Source organism: Triticum aestivum, chromosome 2A (assembly GCF_018294505.1).
Source record: "Triticum aestivum cultivar Chinese Spring chromosome 2A, IWGSC CS RefSeq v2.1, whole genome shotgun sequence".
Taxonomy (NCBI): domain Eukaryota; kingdom Viridiplantae; phylum Streptophyta; class Magnoliopsida; order Poales; family Poaceae; genus Triticum; species Triticum aestivum.
The window spans coordinates 459,358,327-459,374,518 of NC_057797.1; positions in this window are offsets into that span (position 1 = coordinate 459,358,327).

Genomic DNA, 16,192 nt, shown 5'->3' on the forward strand with positions numbered 1-16,192 from the left:
GCTCAAGCCCAATGTCAGATCCTGGCTCATGCACTTGCCGGACAACTCCATATCCTCCTGGGCTGATCTGTGCCATCAGTTTGTCGGCGCCTTTACAGGCGGACACAAGCCTCATGGCCAGGAGAGTGATCTTCATTTGCTCGCCCAGAAGGAAGGAGAACCCCTACGCAAGTACATTCAGAGATTTAGCAGTGTGCAGCACAACATCCCAGATGTCCACCCTGCCGCGGTGATCAGCGCGTTCCATCAGAACGTGCGGAACCACAGGATGCGGGAGGAAATGGCGATGTGCAAGATCAAGGACGTCAGTGAGTTATATGCACTGGCCGACAAGTGTGCACGTGCTGAGGAAGGGAGAAGACTCCCCGGAGAAAATATAGGAGCAGGGGGATCTGACAGTGAAGATGCTGCCCCGGCAAGGAAAACCGGCGGCGGAACAACAGAAAGAGGAAAGGCAAAGAAGTGCTAGCTGTCGAGCAGTCCGGCAACGGAGGCGGCGCCGAGAAAGCCAAAGCTGGTGACTCCGGCAAGGAGATCGCCACGGAGGTCGTGGTCGCCGACAAGCAGGACGGCACCAACAAGCAGTATTGCAAGATTTACCGCACCAAGGGCCATGATCTTCAGAATTGTAAGAAAGTCGAGCAGCTTGTCGAGCAACAGAAAGCTGAATACGAGCGGCGCGACAAAGAGAAGGCCCAGGAAGGAGCTGGTGGATCCGGCAAGAAGCGTCCCGGCCGAGGAGGACGCCGCGGCAAGGCCAAGCAGCGGCAAGGAGATAGGCCTCCCCGCGGCCGCGACAAGGATGAAGATGACGACGACGATGAAGACATGGATGATGAGGAGGCTGATGAGCAGGAGTTCCAGAAAGCCACAGAGGTGCTGTGCGTTGACGGTGGTGCTTCTCTGCATACCTCGCACCGTCAGCTCAAGCAGTGGGTGCGGGAAGTTAACACAGCAGAACCACCCGTCGAGTCACGCAGGCCTCTGAAATGGTCCAGCACGCCTATCATCTTTGATATTGAGGACCACCCTGATCGCGTAACTGCGGTCGGGTGTTTGCCGATGTTGGTTTCACCAACAATTCGCAACCTCAAGGTCACTAAGATGCTAGTTGACGGTGGGGCCGGCTTGAATCTGATCTCCTCCGCGGTGCTCCAGAAACTCCAGATCCCCGACAGCGAACTCGAAGAGACCGGCACATTTCAAGGAATCAACCCGGGAAGGAGCAAGCCGAAGGGAAAAATCACGTTGCCGGTAACATTTGGCAGTGAGCTGAACTTCAGGACTGAGAGGGTCACGTTTGACGTTGCCGACTTTCCATTACCTTATAATGGAATCCTTGGTCGTCCAGCACTCGCCAAGTTCATGGCAGCCTCTGACTATGCGTACAACGTACTGAAGATGCCAGGACCAATAAGTGTCATCTCTGTCCCTGGCAACAAGAAGGATGCTCTTACCTGTGCCGACAAGATCTACCGGGAAGCAGCAGCCACAGTAGAACGCAAGACACTTGCCGCTGAAGCTCCCGAGGGGAAGAAGAAGACCAAGTCCGGCAAGAGCTCTGATACCCACTCCGGCAAACGCACCTCTTCGGAGTGCTGCGCTACCGTCGAGGACGCACCATCGAGCTCCACCGGCAAGTGTAAGAAGGCAATGGCAGCTCCACCTGAGACTAAGAAGGTGTCCGCCAAGGAGGATGGCACTGGTGGTACCTTCACCATCAGCGCCACTCTTGACCCCAAATAGGAAAGCGCGCTTGTTGCTTTCCTGCGGGCGAATGTCGATGTGTTTGCGTGGCAACCGTCTGATATCCCCGGTGTTCCCAGGAAAGTGATTGAGCACCACCTCGCCGTCTGTCCTCATGCGCGGCCCGTCAAGCAGAGAATCAGAAATCAGGTAATGGAGCGCCAAGAATTCATAGCAGAAGAAATCAAGAAGTTGGAAGCAGCAGGCCTTGTCAGAGGAGTGCTCCATCCCACGTGGTTGGCCAATCCTGTTGTTGTGCGCAAGGCTAACGGGAAATGGAGGCTTTGTATTAACTTCACTGATGTTAATAAAGCTTGTCCCAAAGACCCATTTCCCTTGCCACGTATTGACCAGATTGTTGACTCCACGGCAGGATGTGATTTGCTTTCATTTCTTGATGCATACTCAGGATACCATCAGATCTTCATGGCAGAAGGGGATGAAGAAAAAACTGCATTCATCACCCCGTGTGGCATGTACTGCTTTGTACGGATGCCTTTCGGTTTGAAGAATGCCGGTTCAACATTCGAAAGGGTAGTCCACCACGCTTTTGAGCCGCAAATGCACAAAAATGTGGAAGCCTACATGGATGACATAGTGGTCAAGAGCAAGAACAGGGCGACCCTGATTCAAGATTTAGACGAGACATTTGCAAATCTGCGCAAGATCAACCTCAAGCTTAACCCCGAGAAGTGCGTGTTTGGAGTACCTTCCGGCAAGCTTCTCGGGTTCTTTGTGTCTCAGCGGGGAATTGAAGCCAATCCCGACAAGATCAAGGCCATTGAGCAAATCGAAGCACCAAAGCGCGTCAAGGATGTACAAAGGCTTGCCGGTTGCGTGGCTGCTCTTAGCAGGTTTATCTCCAGATCTGCTGAGCGCGCCCTGCCATTTTTCAAAATTTTGAAAAAGGCAGGTCCAATGAAATGGACTCCATAAGCGGAGGCTGCGCTGCAGGACTTGAAAAGATACCTGTCCTCCACTCCAACGCTTGTCGCACCTAAGCCGCAAGAGAAGTTGCTGCTGTATATAGCGGCAACCAACCAAGTGGTTAGTGCTGCGTTAGTGGCGGAGAGGGAGGCAGATGATGAGCCAGCAACCACGGCAGTTCCATCCAGCGACAAGCAGGGGGCTTCACCGACAAGCTCTGGTCCGACAAGCTCTTGTCCCGACAAAGATGGATCTGCGCAGACACACAACGAGATGCAGAAGAAAATGGTGCAGTGCCCAGTTTACTTTGTCAGTTCCCTTCTGCAGGGAGCCAGATCAAGGTACTCTGGAGTGCAGAAGTTGCTTTTCGGCCTCCTCATGGCCTCGAGAAAGCTGCGCCATTACTTCCAAGCACATGAGATCACAGTCGTCACTTGCTTTCCGCTGAAAAGGATACTGCAAAATCCAGAAGCAACAGGAAGGATTGTCGAGTGGGCGTTGGAACTATCAAGCTTTGGCCTCAAGTTTGAGAGCACTTCAACTATCCAAAGCAGAGCATTGGCAGAGTTCATAGCAGAGTGGACGCCAACCCCAGACGAAGAAATTCCAGAGACAAGCATCCCCGTCAAAGAAACAAGCAAGGAGTGGCTGATGTACTTTGATGGTGCCTTCTCGCTGCAAGGCGCCGGTGCAGGCGTGCTGCTTGTCGCACCCACCGGAGAGCACCTCAAGTACGTAGTCCAGATGCACTTTCCCAAAGAGCAAGCAACCAACAATACTGCAGAGTATGAAGGATTGCTTGCCGGTCTCAGAATCGCAGCAGACCTTGGGATCAAGAAGCTCATTGTCAGGGGTGACTCAGAGCTTGTCGTCCGCCAAGTGAACAAGAATTACCAGAGTCCGTTGATGGAAGCATATGTTGATGAAGTGAGGAAGCTAGAAGAGCACTTTGATGGCCTACAAATGGAGCATATCCCAAGAGCTCAGAATGACATTGTTGATGGCCTGTCAAAGTGCGCCGCAATAAAGTACCTGTGGAACCAGGGATCTTTGTGCTCAAGTTGACTCAACCATCCATAACACCATCAACTGAACAAAGCAAGAAGAGGAAGTTGGTTTCCGGTGACTACTTTCCGGCAGAGCTCCCCGAAGCCGCCGCCAAGAAAGTCCCCAAGATCAACACCAAGGATGCTGAGGGGCAGTCTGCTCCGGCAAACCTTATGGTTTGTTCCGTCTAAGCAGACGCTCCCGACAAGTTTTGCTCCGGCGAGCTTGCCGGGGAACATCAAGCTCCGGCAGGGCCGCAAGTCCTTGTCGTAGAAGCAGATGTTCCCGTAGCAGCAGATACGCCTTTAGTCCTTGTTGTCGAGCCACAAGCTCCAGCATGGGCACAGCAGATTGTCCATTTCCTTCAGACAGGAGAGCTTCCCGAAGAGCAAGAAGAAGCGGAAAGAGTAGCCCGGCAGTCAAGTATGTACCAGTTTGTCGATAGCATACTGTACAGAAGAAGACTCAACGGTGTGAAATTGAAGTGTATTCGCCGGGAAGAGGGACAAAAGCTGTTGGCAGAGATACATGGAGGCATATGTGGCCACCACATAGGCGCAAGGGCACTTGCCGGCAAGGCTTTCCGGCAAGGCTTCTTTTGGCCGGCAGCCCTCCAGGATGCAACTGCACAAGTAACCAAGTGTGAAGCGTGCCAGTTCCACTCCAAACAGATACACCAGCCAGCTCAAGCTCTCCAGACGATCCCTTTATCCTGGCCATTTTCGGTCTGGGGGCTCGATATCCTCGGCCCCTTCCCCCGAGCTGTCGGGGGCTTTGAGTACTTGTACGTCGCAATTGACAAGTTCACAAAGTGGCCGGAAGTGCAGCCAGTGAGCAAGGTGACAGCACAGTCAGCAGTCAAGTTCTTCAGGTCGATTGTTTGCCGTTTCGGGATCCCTAACAGGATCATCACCGACAACGGCACGCAATTCATGAGCCGCATCTTCATGCAGTACGTCCAAGACCTTGGCGCCAAGGTCTGCTTCGCTTCTATTGCTCATCCGAGAAGCAACGGTCAAGCAGAGAGGGCAAATGCTGAAGTGCTGCACGGGCTCAAGACCAGAACTTTCGACAGGCTGCACAAGTGCAGAAAGAACTGGATCGAGGAGCTGCCGGTGGTTCTTTGGTCGATCAGAACGACACCAAATCGAGCCACTGGCCAGACACCTTTCGCTCTAATCTATGGAGCAGAGGCAGTTCTCCCCACGGAACTCGTATACGGGTCACCTCGAGTGCTCGCTTATGATGAGCTTGAGCAAGAGCAGTTGCGGCAAGACGATGCGCTGCTCCTTGAGGAAGATCGTCTTCAGGCTGCTGTACGAGCTGCTCGATACCAGCAAGCTTTGCGCCGCTATCATAGCCGCAAAGTTAAAGCCAGAAGCTTCGAGGAAGGCGACCTTGTTCTTCGGCGCGTTCAATCCGCCAAGAATTCCAACAAGTTGACGCCAAAGTGGGAAGGCCCTTACCGGGTAAGACGAGTCACGAGGCCTGGCGCTGTCCGCCTTGAGACCGAAGATGGCGTTCCGGTGAGCAACTCCTGGAACATAGAACATCTTCGTAAGTTTTTCCCGTAAGGCGCGGTTGCCGGAACCCTGTTCCGGCAACCACCTTTTGTACAAGTCTTGCCGCTGTTGCATGTAATCCTTTGTACAAAGCCGGGCGCAGATCCCGTGCATAAGTAAAATTTCATGTGCTCCGCATATCTTGTCCATTTCATGCATTAGTTCCTTTCTTGCATGTGATTATCTGACACTTTGTGCAGCACTTACATCCGGTAAGCAGTAACGAGCCGAAGAGCTCCATACTATTATTTTCTCTTCTTTCTTTTTCTTCTAAAGGAAAAGAAGGTTCCCTCGCCCACAAGGTTTGCCGGGGGGGGGAGGAAAAGATAATGGTGTGGAACGGGCCATTCAAGAGAGTTTCTCCTTGCCAGGAAGCAGACGACAGAAAAGCTAAGTTGCCAAAGTTTGAGCAATCAAATTTTATTTTTTTTAAATTCTTTAAGTTATCTCCCTTGAACGACCGCACTTTGTATGGAAAACCTGTGCGCGGAGGAACCAACTCGTAGCTAGTTGCGCCTTTACTTTGTTTCGAGTCCGCTCAACAACTTAAGTGAGCTGCTAGCGCCCTTACTTTGCTTCGAGTCCGCTCAGCAACTTAAGTGAGCCGCTAGCGCCCTTACTTTGTTTCGAGTTCGCTCAGCAACTTAAGTAAGCTGCAACTAGTTGCGACAAGGTTTCTTGCCGGTAGCGGCACCGCCAGCAGGCTGCTGACGTCCCGCACTCAGCGCTCGCGGCCCAGGTGTCTGCACCGGCAAGTTCCCTAAAAGCGTAGGGTAAAAAGACATACAAAGGGAGGGATCAAGTAAAGGGAATAACATTGCAATCATTCCATAGAACAAAGCTATATTACAAAAATAACTTGTCGCGCCTCTAATAAAGTGTTCCCGTGACATGGCTGGCAGCGACAAGGAAAGAAGAAGTGGGCGGCCTAATCTACGCGATCGCCTTCGACCCTCTTGATTCCGCTCACCTTGTCCACAATGGGTGCGACAAGGGCTTTGAGCTCCTCCAGATCAGCTTCTGGCGGCAAGGTCCTGAGGATATTGGTGAGGCGGAGGCCCGGATTGCGGAAGGCCACCTTCATCAGCACCTTCTCCAGAACTCCGGCGCAAATCGTGCGCGACTCGTCGGCCAGCTGCTTTGGGATCCGTTCCCGGAGCTGCTGGAGAGCCGTCGCCACGCCCTTGAAGAACAGAGTGAGCTTGGCGCTGGGTTGGAGATTCTCGTCGGAGGAATACCCGAAGCCTTCCACCCCCAACTGCACCAGCTCCTCTTCAATGACTGCAGCAACGTTCACGAGGCCCTCCGTCCAGAGCGCCACGGTATCTCTGAGGAGATTCTGGGTTTCGGCGGCCCTCGCCAGCAGCGCATCGTTGGCCTTGATGTCTTTCTTCAAGTCTGCCTCCCGTTTCCTGGCGCTGTCCAACGTCTCCGTCAAGGTGGCCAGCTTCAGCGTCAGATCGGCGTTGGAATCCTTGGCGGCGCTCAGTTCCTTGCCCCTCTCGGCGAGTCGGCCCTGCAGCTCACCGTGGGCAAGGGCGTCCTTCTCGCGCTCTAGCTTGAGCGCGGCAAGCTCTTCGCCACCAACCTTCAGATCAGCTTCTAGCTGCGCCACCTTTGCCTCCAATTCTTTCTTGGCGGCCTCGGCAGCCGCAGCCGCATCCTTTGCCTCTTGGAGCGTCCCGCCAAGTGCCCGTTCGCGCGCGGCAAGCTCCTCTTCGTGGCTGTCGAGGTTCACTTTCCGCTGAGTCAGCTCGCCTTCTCGCGCGTACAGCTTCTCGCCGGTGAGCCGCTGCTGCTCTTCAGCCTCAGCCTTCTCAAGGAGGAAGGCCTTCCGCTCCTCAGCAAGCTGCTCCCGCTCCTCCGCCAAGGCCCGGAGAGTTTCTTGGCGAAGACCCCGGAGCTCCTCCGCACGCTTCTCTATGTCCACGCTCGCCCTCGCGACAAGCGCTTCCCGGGACTCCAACTTGACTTGGCGGGCGCGGTAGAGCGCCAGCAGCCTCCGTAGCAGCCGCTCCTCCTCAGGCTCGCCGCTGCTGCTTCCCGGCGCGTCGACGATCGACAACCCGGCGGAGGCAAGCACCTCCCCATCCAGAGCTTCTCCTTCCACCGGCGCCCTGGAGCTTGACGCCCAGGGGAGCTTGATGAAGATGCCCTCGCCGGCCTTCAGATAGGCGCCGGGCTGGGACTCCTCGGAGTCTGCCGCCGCGGCAGCGGCGGAGGGATCGGCGGTCGGTGCAGCGCCTGGCGCTCCTGCGGCCTCAGGACCGTCAGTGCGATCGCCAGATCCCCCGCCAGCTTCTTCGGCAGCAGCCTTGGCGGCCTCTTCGCCGGCGGGCACGTCAGCGCCGGCTCCTTCTTCGGTGGCCGCGGCATCATCAGTATTGCCGCGCGCGTCCTCCTCGCCGCCCGCCTCGGTCTCCATCGGATCCGCGGAGGGTGGGTCTGACGACCGGAGAAGAAGGAGAAATCAAACAAGTATCCGAGAAGAGAAATCAGCGGAAGACTACAAGGAAAGTTTCGGGCAAGAAGGACTACCTGTGCTGGGATCTGCTGTCATGACCTCCACTGCCGGGGGATCGTTGGCGCTGTCCCTTGCCAGAGACTCCACCCTTGCCGGAGACTCCTCCCTTGCCAGAGATCGCTTCCTTGCCGGAGAACGCTCCCTTGCCGGGGAGTCCACCCTTGGCGGCGTAGTCGAAGCAGACGACGAGTCGGAGGTGATCACCACGCCCTCCTGATGAAGTTGTTCTGCTCCTGCACAAACAAACCAGCGATCAGATATCAACAAAGGAAAAGAACAACCACGCGCGCCCAGAAGCAGAAAGTAAACCATATGCTTACGTTGGGGGCTGCGCTGGGGGCTGCTCCGCGAAGTGATGGCCGGACCCGGCAAGGTAGTCTCGGGCGCACCTCCTGCCGTCGCAGTGGGCTCGTCCTCGATGATCACCACCTGAGACTTGGCCCTCTTCGCCGCCCTCTGGGCCAGAGTCCTGAAAAGGAGAGCCCAGGGTGGATCAGATCCGATGCAAGACAAGATCAGCAAGTTGAAGAACTACAAGAACAAGCAAGGGAATCTTACTCTTCTTCTTCTTCCTCCTCGTCGGAGCTGAGCGCGGAGAGGTCGAAGTTCGGCCCACTTCCAGCGCGACGAGGTGGAGGGGTGGGATCCCTTGACCGCTTGGCGGGGGCTGCGGCGCCAGCCCGAGACGGCCCCGCTTCAGTTGTCGCTGCGGCGGGAGGCGCTCCCGCGGCAACCGTACTTGCCGCGGTAGAGTGCGTCGCGCGACGCTGCGGCTGTTGGCCCACTTGCCGCCCTGCTGCGTCGCCGACCCTGCGGAGGCGCCTTCTTGGCTGCGCTGGGGGCTGCGCTGCGGGCCCTGCTCGCGGCAAGCTCCTCGGAGATGGCGGGCCGCTCGCACCCTCGGCGGGCTCGTTCGACTCGGCGTCGGGCGCGGCGAGCTCTTCTTCCTCTTCGGGCTGCTCCCGTTCGGCAAGACTCATCGCCAACGCCACGTCCGCTTCCTCCACGGTGAACCCGAATTCACCCGCGGCCGCGGCTGCCGCCGCCTCTTCTGCCCTGGTGGCGATGCGCTCCATCTCTTGATCAGTGGTGTCGCGGGTGAGGAGCTTCTTCTCATCAGCATTGACCGCCACCTCCACTAGGCTGTCAAAGAACTGCTGCACGACATCGCCGGCGGGCTCTTGCCAAGTTGGAGCGATCCCGTGCGAGTCACACAACGGCATCATTGCGCAGATGCGGTCGCGCAAGGAGTTGTTACACAGAGGCACGACGCCTGCCGGTAACCTGAACCACTCGGGATGTTGCGGGTCGTGCTTGAATATTTCCTTAAGTATCCCGTCCAATTCTATGACGGTGAAATTGAAGTTGAGGCCTGGGCGCAACCTCATGATGTCTGTCGGGCCTCCAAATTCCCAGGCAGGTCTCCCCTTCGCCTGTAGAGGGGCGATGCGGCGGCGGAGGAAATCTGCGCCGACAGCTCCTACAGTCAACCCGGCAAGCCTGAGGCGCAAGATCCGGGTGGTGGCGATCTTCAACTTGTCATCATCCGCGGACAGAGCGCTCCAATCATTGCCTCGCACTGCTGGGGCTTGGCGCAGGGCGGTGAACGGCTGCGGGTTCTCCTCTACAACCCAGCACCAGTTTGCTCTCCACTCATCCCACTTGCTGCGGAGCTCCCCCTCCAGATAGGTCTCCTTCTTGCCGGCTCGCGAGATCCAGGCGATCCCCCCGGCAAGGGTTTCCCCTCTCTCGACACGGGGCATGAAGAAATGGCGGAAGAGAGCTACGTTGGGGTGGACTCCGACAAAGTTTTCGCATAGATGGGCGAAAACTGCCATGGTCAAGACGGCGTTGGGGGTAAAATCAAGGAGGTGGAGCCCGTAGGTGTTCATGATATCACAGAAGAAATCAGAGAATGGCGGGCAGAGCCCGCAGTAGAAGAACACGGCAAAGAAAGGGTACCCGCCAACTGGAGCTTCTTGCGAGGTGATGGCGGAGAGTACCTTTGTGCGCGGATGCGCCCGTGTCTCCGTCGACCAGAAGAGATAGTACCACTCCCTCAGATCCTTTGCGGAGAGCTCGGGGAGGAAGGTGGCCCGCTCTTTCCGCAGCGCCTCAAGCCGCTGCGCTTCGGTCGACTTCACAGCTTTCGCGGCCTTCCCCTTTCCGGGCTTCGGAGCCATGGCGGAGGCGGTGGGGGAGATCGACGGCGCTGGTAGTGGCGGCGGCGACGGGAGCGGAGCGCTGCTCTCTTTCGACTTTGGAAGCGGAGGAGGGCGGCGGAGGTTTCTGAGATTGCAGCAGCGAATGACGAAGATAGGGGAAATACCCCTGTTTCCCCTGCTTATAAGGAGGAGGGGGCGGACGTTGCGCTCTTTCCGAATAAAGAACCACCCACAATCTCCCCCACGACGCCGTGATTGACGCGTGCCGTTGCGGGGGGTGCGGTGGATACGGAGTTAGATTCGGCATACCCCAGGCCCGCGCGTGCCCGTGCCCTGTTTTGGGCCTGGCCCAACAGCGCTCGGCACCGTGTATGGCCCAGGCCCGGGGGCTCCTGTCGGTGTACTAGAGTAGGGGTACCCTAGTATCCCAAACTCGTGCACGGGCAGTTGCAGCGCCCCCGTGGCAAGGCTTGCCGGACGATCGCCAGGGTCCTCCGTGGGTTCCCTTGGAGCCCCTTCAAGAACAAAGTATTTAAGATGAAGAGACAAGACCCCGGCAAGAGGAGCTTGCCGGGAAGGACAACCAAGGCACCACAAGAAACTTACCGCGACGCACCACACGTCCCGGCAAGATCCGGCGAGCGACAAGCTTCTGGACGCGACAAGACGACGACCCCGGCAAGGTACTTGCTGGGGGCCAGCTGCCACCCCATACCCACGCTCCAGCGCACCCGCCCGTGTGTCGCCATGAGGCTTTCTCAGGGGCGCGTGGCGGGAAGCTGTGCAGCCAGGGGTACGCGGTGGCAAGCGGAGATGAAGAGGAGGCCATCGTGGCTAACGGTGGTGCTCCTAACGGTCACTTTTTGCACTGTTTAGGCAACTCAGACGGGCATTCAATGCCCCTGTCCCTTGCCGTCAGAGTTAGGTAGGATACACTGTGTCTACAGTAGCGGTAGGTGCAGCTACCGCATTCTTTTTCCATTTCTACCCCTCTCGTCTATGTTGCCACCTGTCGGTGACCCCTTGAGAGTATAAAAGGAGGCCCATGCGCAACGCGGAGGGGGGTTCGTTCGGTTGGTGGGTGTTTCGGCTCATTCGAAACACCAGAAACACTCCCACGCTCAGTCTGATAGCGTCCATCGCTCCTGAGCAAGGATTCAATACAATCTAGCAAGCAGGAGTAGGGTTTTACGCATCCATGCGGCCCGAACCTGGGTAAACTGCTCGTGTGTACCGCCTCGATCCGCTCTTTGCTCGACCTCCGCCCTCACCGAATCGAAAGGGGCTCGGTCCGCCGATCCCCATAGGTGTTCGTGGATCAGTTTCCCCGACACCTATGCCTCAGCCATAGGTTCTATTATGTATGCCATGCTGTGTACCAGACCTGATGTAAACCTTGCTGTGAGTTTGGTAGGAAGGTACCAAAGTAATCCCGGCAAGGAACACTGGACAGCGGTCAAGAATATCCTGAAGTACCTGAAAAGGACTAAGGAAATGTTTCTCGTTTATGGAGGTGACAAAGAGCTCATCATAAAGGGTTACGTCGACGCTAGCTTTGACACAGATCTGGATGACTCTAAGTCACAAACCGGATACATGTATATTTTGAATGGTGGGGCAGTAAGCCGGTGCGGTTGCAAGCAGAGCGTCGTGGCGGGATCTACATGTGAAGCGGAGTACATGGCAGCCTCGGAGGCAGCACATGAAGCAATTTGGGTGAAGGAGTTCATCACCGACCTAGGAGTCATACCCAATGCGTCGGGGCCAATCAAACTCTTCTGTGACAACACTGGAGCTATTGCACTTGCCAAGGAGCCCAGGTTTCACAAGAAGACAAGGCACATCAAGCGTCGCTTCAACTCCATTCGTGAAAATGTTCAAGATGGAGACATAGATATTTGTAAAGTACATACGGACCTGAATGTAGCAGATCCGTTGACTAAACCTCTCCCTAGAGCAAAACATGATCAACACCAGAATTCCATGGGTGTTCGATTCATCACAATGTAACTAGATTATTGACTCTAGTGCAAGTGGGAGACTGGTGGAAATATGCCCTAGAGGCAATAATAAAAGCATTATTATTATATTTCCTTGTTCATGATAATTGTCTTTATTCATGCTATAATTGTGTTATCCGGAAATCATAATACATGTGTGAATAATAGACACCAACATGTCCCTAGTAAGCCTCTAGTTGACTAGCTCGTTGATCAACAGATAGTCATGGTTTCCTGACTATGGACATTGGATGTCATTGATAACGGGGATCACATCATTAGGAGAATGATGTGATGGACAAGACCCAATCCTAAACATAGCACAAGATCGTATAGTTCGTTTGCTAGAGTTTTCCAATGTCAAGTATCCTTTCCTTAGACCATGAGATCGTGTAACTCCCGGATACCGTAGGAGTGCTTTGGGTGTACCAAACGTCACAACGTAACTGGGTGACTATAAAGGTATACTATGGGTATCTCCGAAAGTGTCTGTTGGGTTGACACGGATCAAAACTGGGATTTGTCACTCCGTATGACAGAGAGGTATCAATGGGCCCACTCGGTAATGCATCATCATAATGAGCTCAAAGTGACCAAGTGTCTGGTCACGGGATCATGCATTACAGTATGAGTAAAGTGACTTGCCGGTAACGAGATTGAACGAGGTATTGGGATACCGACAATCGAATCTCGGGCAAGTAACATATCGATTGACAAAGGGAATTGCATACGGGGTTGCTTGAATCCTCGACATCGTGGTTCATCCGATGAGATCATCGTGGAGCATGTGGGAGCCAACATGTGTATCCAGATCCCGCTGTTGGTTATTGACCGGAGAGCCGTCTCGGTCATGTCTGCCTGTCTCCCGAACCCGTAGGGTCTACACACTTAAGGTTCAGTGATGCTAGGGTTGTAGGGATATGTATATGCAGTAACCCGAATGTTGTTCGGAGTCCCGGATGAGATCCCGGACATCACGAGGAGTTCCGGAATGGTTCGGAGGTAAATAATTATATATAGGAAGTGTTGTTTCGGCCATCGGGACAAGTTTCGGGGTCACCGGTATTGTACCGGGACCACCGGAAGGGTCCCGGGGGCCCACCGGGTGGGGCCACCTGCCCCGGGGGCCACATGGGCTGTAGGGGGTGCGCCTTGGCCTACATGGGCCAAGGGCACCAGCCCCAAGAGGCCCATGCGCCTAGGGTTCCAAAAGGGGAAGAGTCCCACAAGTGGAAGGCACCCCCTAGGTGCCTTGGGGGGAAGGGAAACCTCCCTTGGCTGCCGCCCCCTAGGAAATTGGATCTCCTAGGCCGGCGCCCCCCCCCTTTGGCCCTCCTATATATAGTGGGGGATATGGAGGACTTCTTACCTTTGCCTTTGGTGCCTCCCTCTCCCTCTGCAACACATCCTCCTCCTCCATAGTGCTTAGCGAAGCCCTGCCGGAGTACTGCAGCTCCATCATCACCACGCCGTCGTGCTGCTGCTGGAGCCATCTACCTCAACCTCTCCTCCCACCTTGCTGGATCAAGAAGGAGGAGACGTGGCTGTTCCGTACGTGTGTTGAACGCGGAGGTGACGTCCGTTCGGTGCTAGGATCTTTGGTGATTCGAATCACGTCGAGTACGACTCCCTGATCCCCGTTCTTTGAACGCTTCCGCTCGCGATCTACAAGGTACTTAGATGCATCTAATCACTCGTTGCTAGATGAACTCCTAGATGGATCTTGGTGAAACCGTAAGAAAATTTTTGTTTTCTGCAACGTTCCCCAACAGAACCGTTATGTTAAGAAGTCGGAGCATGATGTATTTATTGATTGTCCTCCTTATGAGTGGCGGTCGGGGACGAGCGATGGTCTTTTCCTACCAATCTACCCCCCTAGGAGCATGCGCGTAGTACTTTGCTTCGATAACTAATAGATTTTTGCAATAAGTATGTAAGTTCTTTATGACTAATGTTGAGTCCATGGATTATACGCACTCTCACCCTTCCACCATTGCTAGCCTCTCTAATACCGCGCACCTTTCGCCGGTATCTTAAACCCACCATATACCTTCCTCAAAACAGCCACCATACCTACCTATTATGGCATTTCCATAGCCATTCTGAGATATATTGCCATGCAACTTTCCATCATTCCGTTGGTCATGACACGCTCCATCATTGTCATATTGCTTTGCATGATCATGTAGTTGACATCATATTTGTGGCAAAGCCACCGTTAATAATTCTTTCATACATGTCACTCATGAGTCATTGCACATCCCGATACACCGCCGGAGGCATTCATATAGAGTCATACTTTGTTCTAGTATCGAGTTGTAATCATTGAGTTGTAAATAAAAAGAAGTGTGATGATCATCATTAATAGAGCATTTTCCCCAAAAAAAGAAAGGCCAAAAAAAAGAGAAAGGCCAAATAAAAAAAGAAAGGCCAATAAAATAAAATAAATAAATAAAAGGGACAATGCTACTATCCTTTTTTTCACACTTGTGCTTCAAAGTAGCACCATGATCTTCATGATTGAGAGTCTCCTATGTTGTCACTTTCATATACTAGTGGGAATTTTACATTATAGAACTTGGCTTGTATATTCCAATGATGGGCTTCCTCAAATGCCCTAGGTCTTCGTGAGCAAGCAAGTTGGATGTACACCCACTTAGTTTCTTTTGTTGAGCTTTCATGCATTTATAGCACTAGTGCATCCGTTGCATGGCAATCCCTACTCACTCACACTGATATCTATTAATGGGCATCTCCATAGCCCGTTGATACGCCTAGTTGATGTGAGACTATCTTCTCCCTTTTTGTCTTCTCCACAACCACCCTTCTATTCCACCTATAGTGTCATATCCATGGCTCGCGCTCATATATTGCGTGAAGATTGAAAAAGTTTGAGAACATCAAAAGTATGAAACAATTGCTTGGCTTGTCATCGGGGTTGTGCATGATTTAAATATTTTGTGTGGTGAAGATGGAGCATAGCCAGACTATATGATTTTGTAGGGATAGCTTTCTTTGGCCATGTTATTTTGAGAAGACATGATTACTTTGTTAGTATGCTTGAAGTATTATTATTTTTATGTCAATATTAAACTTTTGTCTTGAATCTTATGGATCTGAATATTCTTCCAACAATAAAGAATTACATAGAGAAATATGTTAGGTAGTATTCCACATAAAAAATTCTGTTTTTATCATTTACCTACTCGAGGACGAGCGGGAATTAAGCTTGGGGATGCTGATACGTCTCCAACGTATCTATAATTTTTGATTGTTCCATGCTATTATATTATCTGTTTTGGATGTTTATGGGCTTTATTATGCACTTTTATATTATTTTTCGGACTAACCTATCAACCCAGAGCCCAGTGCGAGTTTCTATTTTTTTCCTTGTTTTAGAGTATCACAGAAAAGGAAAATCAAACGGAGTCCAATTGACCTAAAACTTCACAGAACTTATTTTTGGACCAGAAGAAGCCCACGGAGTATCGGAGATGGACCAGGAGAGTCCCGGGCTGCCCACGAGGGTGGGGGCGCACCCACCCCCTAGGCGCGCACCCTGCCTCGTGGAAAGCCCGGAGATCCACCAACGTACTTCTTCCTCCCATATATACCCATATACCCTGAAAACTTCGGGGAGCACAATAGATCGGGAGTTCCGCCGCCAGAAGCCTCAGTAGCCACTGAAAACCAATCTAGACCCGTTCCGGCACCCTGCCGGAGGGGGAATCCCTCTCCGGTGTCCATCTTCATTATCCTGGTGCTCTCCATGATGAGGAGGGAGTAGTTCTCCCTCAGGGTTGAGGGTATGTACCAGTAGCTATGTGTTTGATCTTTCTCTCTCTCTCTCTCTCTCTCTCTCTCTCTCTCTCTCTCTCTCGTGTTCTTGAGGTGATACGATCTTGATGTATCACGAGCTTTTCTATTATAGTTGGATCTTATGATGTTTCTCCCCCTCTACTCTCTTGTAATGGATTGAGTTTTCCCTTTGAAGTTATCTTATCGGATTGAGTCTTTAAGGATTTGAGAACACTTGATGTATGTCTTGCATGGGATACCCGTGGTGACAATGGGGTATTCTATTGATCCACTCGATGCATGTTTTGGTGATCAACTTGCGGGTTCCGCCGATGAACCTATGCATAGGGGTTGGCACACGTTTTCGTATTGACTCTCCGGTAGAAAGTTTGGCGCACTCTTTGAAGTACTTTGTGTTGGTTT